Source organism: Armigeres subalbatus, chromosome 3 (genome assembly GCF_024139115.2).
Source record: "Armigeres subalbatus isolate Guangzhou_Male chromosome 3, GZ_Asu_2, whole genome shotgun sequence".
Classification (NCBI taxonomy): domain Eukaryota; kingdom Metazoa; phylum Arthropoda; class Insecta; order Diptera; family Culicidae; genus Armigeres; species Armigeres subalbatus.
Genome location: NC_085141.1, coordinates 247,837,059 through 247,846,636, shown reverse-complemented (window position 1 = coordinate 247,846,636; position 9,578 = coordinate 247,837,059). Strand labels below are relative to the sequence as shown.

Sequence of the window (9,578 nt, the reverse complement as noted above, 5' to 3'; positions counted from 1 at the left end):
GCAATAATGTATCATTTTGACAATGTAATACTTATTTCGTAATTAATTCCTTGACTAGTCGATCGACTCAATCCAGACTAGTTGGCACCTACCGCTTTTCTATCCCTCATCAAACAACCCGAACCGGAAATGAAGAAAATCATAATTAAACATTTCCCCCTACTGATGGGCATCGGCTGTGCGTCGTCCATCGGTAGCCTCATTAGAATACTAAGCGCAGCATGAGTGAAGTTCCTCTACACACAGTCAGTCGGTATGAAGGAACCTACACGTAGCACGTGTCTCTTCGGTCTACCTTGTGTTTGTGTACAGGCAGTGGAGCTTTGTTCCGTTGGTCAGTCGACCGACCGACAAACGAAGACAACGACCGCCCGCAGTCTAACGCTGACGGTGATGGAGATTTGACAAGGGCCAAGCAAACGATTCTAACCAGCCCCCTGAAACGGCTGTCATCTGCATACAATTTGATTGAAGCCGAAAACTTGGTGCTAAACTTGGTGCTAGCTGTCAAGCTGTGGCTTTAAGCACGGAACACAGTGACGCATGCGACAATATCGCTCGAGGAGAGATTTAATTCGAATAAAAAATAAAGAAACAGTTTTTTAAGCGCACCATCTAAAATATGTTTCATAAATGTATTGCAATTATCTCTATAGCTGATTCGTTAATTTCAGATACACATGTTTCGTTATAGCGCAAAAGTTATCAGCACTGTATTTGTCACAATAACAAATACCAAATTATTAATAATAACAAATTTGTCAAGTCTGCCTGATACCCATGTCGATATCTTAACGGTTTGATAGATGTCTGAAGGAATTTGACAAATATTTGACATTATGATAAAGAGCGGGCCTTTAATTTCTAATGCATCGTTCTGTTAAAAAAACAAATTTTTGCAAGTAGAAAAAATAAGACAATTAACCAATTTACTGATTGATCAGCAGTAATTTATTTTACCTCCAAATTTAAGAACACTATTCTCATTGGAATCTGAACCAAAATAAAAAAAAAGCAGTTTTCAGTTCATGTTTAAATTTTGTTTAAATAAATAAAATAATTATTTATTTTGCTGCTTAGAAATGCGGCGTAATTGCAAAGAGCATTGATCCAAATTCCGTAGTTAAAATAACGCGTTCAATCGCCAAAACATACAAAATTTGAATCTCGTGATTCACATCCATTCGACATCCACTTCCAGTTGGATCAGATCAAATGTAAAGAAAAAGGTTCCAATAGTGTTTCATAAAACACCTGTCGATGACACGTACAATGACTAAGTAGATTAATTTATCTTAGTTTCGACGCCCACATTATAGTGAGCTCAAGTTTGTAACCAAAGAGCTAATGCGTCAAGATCAAATAGATGAATTGAGTTCGTCAACTGAAAAGTAGGTGTGCTGTCTCATATCTCATAGAGGCAGTTCAATAATTGCATTTTGAACCCCTAGAGGAAGTACTACCCAATATCCGCTTATATTTTTCAAATGAGACGTGTAATACAAGTTAAAATCACAGATGAAAGTCTTATTTATGAAAAGGAAGTTTGAAATGGGCATCGGAAGTTATAAATCGCTGAGATTTTTAACTATCTGAAATGAAAATATTCTTTGTTTTGGAAAGTACAACATATTTTGTAACCCCAAATGTACACATTTTGGAAACCCCCCCTTTTAGATGTAGGTATGCTGTGAAGTGTAACGCATTGTAACGCTTGCCTTCTAGAAAAAAATGATTTCATCCGAATATCGTTATTTTCGCACAGGTTTCAAAATCATATTGAAATTTAACCTTACTGTCAAGCGGAACCGCATGGAGAGCAAGACTCTAGCCAGGATGGTGGCTTAATACATACATGCATACATACATACATATCGTTATTTTCGCACAGGAAACTAGTCAAACACATTCACAGCAATCTTATTTGCATAAAGACTATGCGGGATTCAGCAGCGGCATTGAATTTAGTTCAGATATCAATAAAATGTCAACAGGAGGGTCCAAAATATGTAGGGGTCCAAAACAAGTTGGTTACCCTAATTTTTCGGTAAATGAGACGTACCTTAATGTTTGTTTTCATTCGGATTCTGACAAACTTATTCCTCGAAGGACCTTAGCCGGTCCTGTAAACATACTGTGAAACAATGTTAAATTTCCGGTTCTGGCATCCCTAAATTGTCAAAATCGGATGATAATTGACAGAGTTACAATATACCTATTTATTTAATGTCTCTCAAAATTTGCTTAACCCAGTTCAGTGGTCATCTACAGCATCTTACGAGCGCTAATGGCCGCTTATTTTAAGCTCTTTTAGTGGAATGCCTAGAAGTAATTTGATTTAAAACGGAAAGCAGTACGGGGTTGGACTTTTCTCATACTGTGTATCAAGTGTGATATCACAAAATAAAATTTGAAATCGAAAAATTGCGTTTATTATGCAGACTGCATGAAAAATAACAGGAATGTAAAATAACAACATTGCCAATGACAACAACATTGTCCTCTCTTGTAAATGTTGGGACAAACTCAACTCGCAATAAGCGTTTGTCCCAAACTGCAACAGAATAGGACAATGATCGCCTGCCGCTCATTTTGAGAAATAGTCGGTTTCCGATGATGTTTTGGTTAAATCAGTATCAGTTATCATAGCTTAGACATAAACTTAACCATCTGTACACATGATTTGTGTTTTACTTCTGAAATATACAAGTTATCGCAGTTTGAAAAGTTCTCAACAATTACCTCTCCATGTTTGTTGCAAATAAAATGGAACGCAACAATGTCTTTATCCTCTGCAGATGAGGACAAAGAGTTATCGCTATTCTCTTTTGTCGCTTGTTTTTCGCATTTTTCAGCGACAATTACATTCCTTGTATGCAGTAGAAGGAAAGTCCAGCCCCGTACTGCTAACCGTTTTTAATTAAATTGCTCCTAAAATTTTTGAAAAGAGTTTTAAAAAACTTCCCGTATGTTTCCTTGTGCAATTTTTTAAAATATTATCCTTAGACTTCTTCTTCTTCATGCAACCTTTATTCGCCAATAATGATAAATTCATGAGGATGATGATGATCGCTGCGATGACAAACGACACAAGACAAACGTCAAATAGATTGCACCTCACCAGAACATGTTAAGTTGTGGCGGCTATCGAAATTAATTTATTGGTTTTTTCGGTGATAATTTCTGTTGATTTTGATGATAATTATATTGTGGCAGCTATTACCGCAAGTAAAATGTTGAATTAAAGAAGGAAATAGAACAATGTAACTTAAGTTATTGAAATTTAAATTTTCACGATCGATTTGCGATACATAATTAAATACCCGCGCGAAATGAACGGTACAATATGAACGGACCTTTAAACTTCAAGAACAGCACTAGCGCCACACCAACAAACGGTGGCTTCAAGAACTAGTACTTGTTTCACGGGGTTGATTCTAACCCGTCGTCCTTGTTGATCACCTTAATACACCTTCAACTTTTTATTTTGGTAGCTATCTGCTGTACTGCGACTGTGAGATTAAAGCCATGTGCGAATGACAGCACCGGTTTAAATCGACTAATTTTCTTGTCAAATTTGATACCAATTGAAGGAATTTTGCGAGTACTCAACACTTCTTACTCCAACTAGTTAGCCGAATAACATGTTACTAAAGCATTGAATGAACAAAATATAAACATAACATCACAGGGGAGGAGAAGACCGCAAGCTGTTATCGAAAGAAAAAGTAGAATCATGGAAATTTAACACGGTGTGATATAGGAAATGAAGTATCTTTTTGTTATAAAACAAGAATTAAAGACGTTTCCAAAAAAATCTTGGTTTAAGGGATAAGAATTTTAGAAGCGCACAAAACAGACATGATGTCTCTATTTTTATTTATTTTTTTGTATTATTAGCAGTCAATACTTAACATTGCTGGACTATTTTTTTAACGTTATAGAGCAGAGGCTCCCAAACTTTTTGGAAGTGCGACCCACCTAGTGGAATCCCATATTTCTTGCGACCCACCAGGTACCAAATGCTTTTGTTTTTAGAAAGTGGATAAAAATTAGTTTGCGATTGCTGAAATTATGGTAATAAATTGTTTCATACCCCTTCATTGTGCATATGTATTTGTCAAAATCTCAGCAATTTTTTATTCTATTTGGAATGGATTAAAATTAGATTTGAGGTGGGTTTGTATTGGATTTGGATGGAATTTGGATTTGATTTACATTGGATTTGGGTTGGATTTGGATTTGGCTTTGGATCTAATTTGAATTGCATTTTGATTAGATTTAGATTGAATTTGGATTGGATTTGGATTGAATTAAGATTGGATTTGGATTTGTATTGAATTTGGAATGGCATTTGGGTTAGATTTGGATTGGATTTAGAACAGCTTTGGATTGGAATAGGATAACATTCGGATTGGATTTGAATTAAATTTAGAATGGATTTGAATTAGTTTTAGATTGGTTTGAATTTACAATGAATTAAAAAAAATATTGCTGCGGAGAAGTGAAGAAACAAGATCCAAATTCGATGAAATTTTTTGTTTTTTTTTTTGTTTTTCCTTTCTTTATTTGTTAGGCACTCTGTGTTACTTAACCGCTACTGTGCCGAGGATCTACTGTGGTATTCTGCTGTACAGAATCCACACAGAATCTATTTTTAGATTTCCATTACCATTATTGTTGTCGGTGCCAGTCCATCTCGCCGTGAGTCCATTGTGTCCGTTTGTCCATGTCGTGTATCCATTGATCGTTGCATTGTTCGGTTGCCATTTATCCGGGTAACGTTGGAGGAATGCCTCCGAGAAGAACAAGTTGTCAGTCGTCATCTGGCAGCCGTGATCGTAAGGCGCGTACCCCGAACGCCACCGTATTGGCTGCGGATCCGACGACTGACGAGGGTTTGGTGGAGGGGCTGGGAATCGAAACCATGACCATTCGCTTGTAAGGCGAACGTGTGGGGTCGCGACCTACAGTTTGGGAACCAATGTTCTAGAGGCATTTCAACTTTCATTTCCTATATCATGCCATGTCAAACTTCCATGATTCTACTTTTTCTCGAGATTTTTCTAGGTGGCAGCACTGATGAAGGAACCGCCCCTCCCTATATAGTCATTAAGTTGAACTTTGTTCGACATCTAACTATGGGAATTTAAAAGGTGCCCCACATCAAATTGCATCACGGGAAAAAATCTTGTAGAAAATTTTTCATCGGGTATGTAGTTTTGCTTAAATATTTGGGTAGAAGTAGTGTAGAGAGCATTGTTTACACAATATTTATACCGCTGTCAGTTTATCGAAAAATGAAAAGAAAAGCGTCACTCGAAAAGCAATGCCGCAAATCGGTTTAGCGCAAGCAGGTGGAACATCCTCAACTCTCTCGTTAGGACATCGGAAAACAGCTCGAAATCGTGCAGTCAACGGTAAGTCGTGTGATTAAACATTTTTCCAAAACTGGATGTTCTATTAGTGATCAGGATCACATATATGCAGTGAAGGCGTTCGAGCTTCGGTCAGGAATATGGCCAAAATGTTGAATCTGACCAAGTTTTTCGTTCAGAGAGCTAAGGGCCAGAAGGAGTTGCATACGTACAAAGTTCAGAAGGCTTTAAATCGTGACGAACGGTTTCTGGGGCATCTGGTCTTTACCACCCAGCACAAGATTGATGTTCCGGAGGAAGTAAGGAAGCTGAAACTTTCAATGGGTTTCATGAAATTAAGGCCCTTTCCCCGACCCAAAGCAACAATACTAAGGCTCCACGAAAAATACTGGGCTATTATGAAGCAGGCACTACGGAAGCATTCCAAGGAGGTCAAACTCATGGAAGACATGAAGAAACAGTGGGGTTTCAACTTTTCAACTTAGGGAATAACCATTCCATTGGTTCTCCGGAAAAAGGCCGATGTGACCGGATTGAACCCAAGTGGCTCAGGAACTATAAAAATATCATTGGCATCATTGCTTTAAAAAATCATTAAGTTTGAGGAGTCATACGACCTGCTTTGACTTAAATTTGTTCATGACCACTTTTATCGGAGACAACTAATTCCAATGAAATCTGGAATAAATTGCGATCCATCTGGATGGAATGCAAGTTGTTGCGAAGTAATCAGTAGCATCAGTCCCCCTGCTTCAGGATCATCTCGCCCGTCCGGGAACGTCTTATTCGACGTACGTCGGCGCCGAGTTCACCGAGCTTGATGTCACTCCTCATCGCCTTCAAGACGTCCGAGTACTAAGCCTCGTCCGTTTTGATGACTAGGGCATCGCCCCTGGAGCGATTGGCGCCTACCTTAGACTTCTTGCTACCCTCATTCGCCTGGGCTTTCTTTTCGGCCCTTGACGCCTTCGGTTTCCTCTTGTTCTTGACCAAGGTCCAGGAGGCGTCACCCCCCTCTATTCCCCTGGTCTGGTGCGGCTGAGAGCTCTCAGCCTGCCGTAAACCCTTACTACCGTCTTTCCAGGGAGTACGGACCTTTCCAGGTTCTTCCTCCCCCGGTTTTGGAGGTACCTGGTCAGGGTTCAGCTTCCCAGCCCCACTACCCTTGTTCGGGGTAGTAACCCTCCGCGTTTTGGAGCGGCCCCAAGGGAGCTCATCCCCTGGAGACTGTCTCCCCCGTTTTTGTGTCTGCTCCCCCGACGTGCCTGGCGAATACTTGAGCCTCAGTCTGGGTAGACTTTGGCACCACCGTCTTCGCTGGCACGCCCTCGGTCGATTCGACCTTGCCCGAGTCCGCGAATCCTTGGGTAGACCTCGACTTCACGGATTTCACGGGTTTGCACTTGACCGTCCCGACCGTTCTCTCCAGCTTGGCGTCCAACTTCGACTTTCGAAGTTTCAGCAAGTTCCCCTTGAGGTCCTCACTGATATTATGCTTCGATGACGCAAAGTTGATGATGGCGTCCAGCTGTTCCGTCGCCACCTCGAAGGCCGAAAGCCCATCGCGTTTGCGGTTCATCGCCCTCACAAGCCATGGGCCGTCCATAACCACTATCGGTGTAGCCAGGGAGAAGGTTAAGTGACCCACGCTGGCGCTGCGCACCGAGCTGCTGACTATTACCTCTGACCTCCTAGTCGGAGACCTGAACAACCCACCTCTTGCGAATAGGTTGGTTTTCCTTTTTGGTCCCACGATTTGCTCGGGAAAAGAGGTCCACCACGCCAGAGCCCAGCATGACGCGGTAAGGGACAATAATTGTTACTGTGGAGGGTGCCCAGGTACCCCACAGGCCAGATCAGACCATGGGCTCGGAAGTTATAGACAAAATACAATTTTTAATTTGCACGAGAAAGGCACGTATACGTGTTTTTTTTTATTTTATTTTTTTTTTTTACAAGGGAGAATGCATTTACACACTAATCCAGTACACGTGCATTGTAGTTGCCAAACTACCACACGGAAGTGTACTGGAGTGTCGGACTCGACCATACCGGTAATACCGACTAAACTCCCTTGGTCTCCACCATCGTTTCCCCCAGGAACTACCTCGCAGTACTACTTCTGGGGGGACGGCAGTACTAAGCGTACTCGCTCATTATCGCTCACACAGGCACTCGTCCCACGCGAGACTGACTTGGGTGCTCGCACACCATTCACTCCATTTGAGTCTTACTTGGATGCTCTCTCGGGCGCTCCGCTGCCATGCCTCGAGGTGTCAATAGCGGTAACTGCCTGGGCCTACAGATATTACGCTACGACACTCCTGCCTCAGCACGAGCAGATCAATCACGCCACTGCCGAAGCAGACCACACGCTACCCTGCCGAAGCAGGGACACTCCCCATGCACCACATGTGCACAACTGTAGGTGTGTGGGTACAACCCACTGCTACCCTGCCGCCGAAGCAGCTTCTCCAAAGACCATTCGCTCCATGTGACCCTTTTCGGGTGCTCACTCTAACACTCCACTGCAATGCCTCGAGGTGTCGATGGGATACCTCGACTCCTACCCTCAGCATGTGCAGTCCATACTCAGACTTCTGCTGCGCTTCGAGGTGACAATAGCGGCGACACGCTATGACACTCCTGCCTCAGCACAACCAGATCACTCACCCCTGCCGAAGCAGCTCACACGCTACCCTACCGAAGCAGTAGGGACACTCCCCAACTCACTCTAACACTCCACTGCCATGCCTCGAGGTGTCGATAGCGGTATGTAGGGACCAATCAACGATACTACGCTACGACACTCTTACCTTAGCATGTGCAGTCCATACTCAGACTTCTGCTGCGCTTCGAGGTGACAATAGCGGTGACGCGCTATGACACTCCTGCCTCAGCACAAACAGATCACTCACTCCCTGCCGAAGCAGCTCACGCACTACCCTACCGAAGTAGGGACACTCCACATGCCAATTGGCACTCCCTGGGCTTGTGCTTTTGAAGCGGCACACAGTCGCTTGATAGAGTCCGCTTACGGGCACTTGTGGTTTTTTGGGAGGGATTTTAGCAGAGCCCACTGCTAAATCCCACCACGCCCTAGGCAGTTCTCCCTGACTCGCAGACAGCTGGGGAGGGGTCGTCAAGCCCTTGGACATGGTCCATGCTGTCCCTGCTGTCCCTGCTGCCCCCGCACGTATACGTGTGCATTATTCCATTTGATGCTGGGTACCTTGCGTGGCCGCGACGTGCACGCAGCTTAAAAAACCATCGGCTCTAAAGTGTACTAGCTCATTTTTTTCGCAACGGAGACCTTACCATCAGCGTGTGATTAGAAATTGTCGGCGTAGCACCAACTTAGAATTCGGAAGTCGGGGCTTCCGAAACGAACTTTCTTCCGAAGTTTTACCCGTCAAACTAATTGATGCGTTGTTTAGCACATCTTCACGTAAAAAAATAACCTTATATGTTATGGCAAAAAACTATTCGAAAATACTTATACTCTTCATTATGCCACCTAATGAATGATCCCATATCAAAAATCTAAAAACATTCATAAGTGAATGCAAAGTAGAAGTTTCCGAATGTATGTGACTAATGCGATGTATAGTTTTTTTTCTTATACATGTCATTAAGCGCCCACTTTGGCAAAAAAGTATTACGAATATTAATGATAAACAACATTAAATTTTTTACGTGTTTAGGCGAATCCACCGCACTACTTCCGAAGTTGGGAAAGTTGCCTGTATCTGGAGAAAAATCCAACTTCGGTTTAAATAGCGTTCTAACTTTGGTCCGGTTAGACAATATTACCACCTCAACGTGTCAATCGGTGAGCAGCAAGCCATGACTCGCCTTTCTCTTGTCAGATCTCCGTGGCGTGCATACGCACTTACGGAGAGCTGCTGGCATCGCAATTCACTCCGGTCATTTGAGGTCACACATTTAGGCGATCCTGCCAGGTTATCTTTTGGATCCTGACGCTGATTTCAAAAGGTGAGTTAAATTCAAGTGGTTTATGTGCGAAGTGTAAAATATTTGATGGTTGAAAAAACTAGCAAGGCATTGGTTTGTATTGCAAAAAAAAACGCGTCTAGAAGTCCGTAGTAAATGGATTGTAGTGTGGAAAATCACAAAGCGCATCTGGAAGGCCGCTGTAAAATGGTTTGTGGTTTGGAAAATCAGAAAGCGCGTCTGGAC

At 42.4% G+C, this 9,578-nt stretch overlaps 1 protein-coding gene across 1 annotated transcript in view; it reads right to left on the bottom strand.

Moving 5' to 3' along the window:
* The window catches only part of LOC134223259 (zinc finger protein jing homolog), a 443,857-nt gene that overhangs the window by 332,734 nt on the left and 101,545 nt on the right, over nt 1-9,578 (bottom strand). The gene's annotated exons all lie outside the window — the stretch shown is intronic.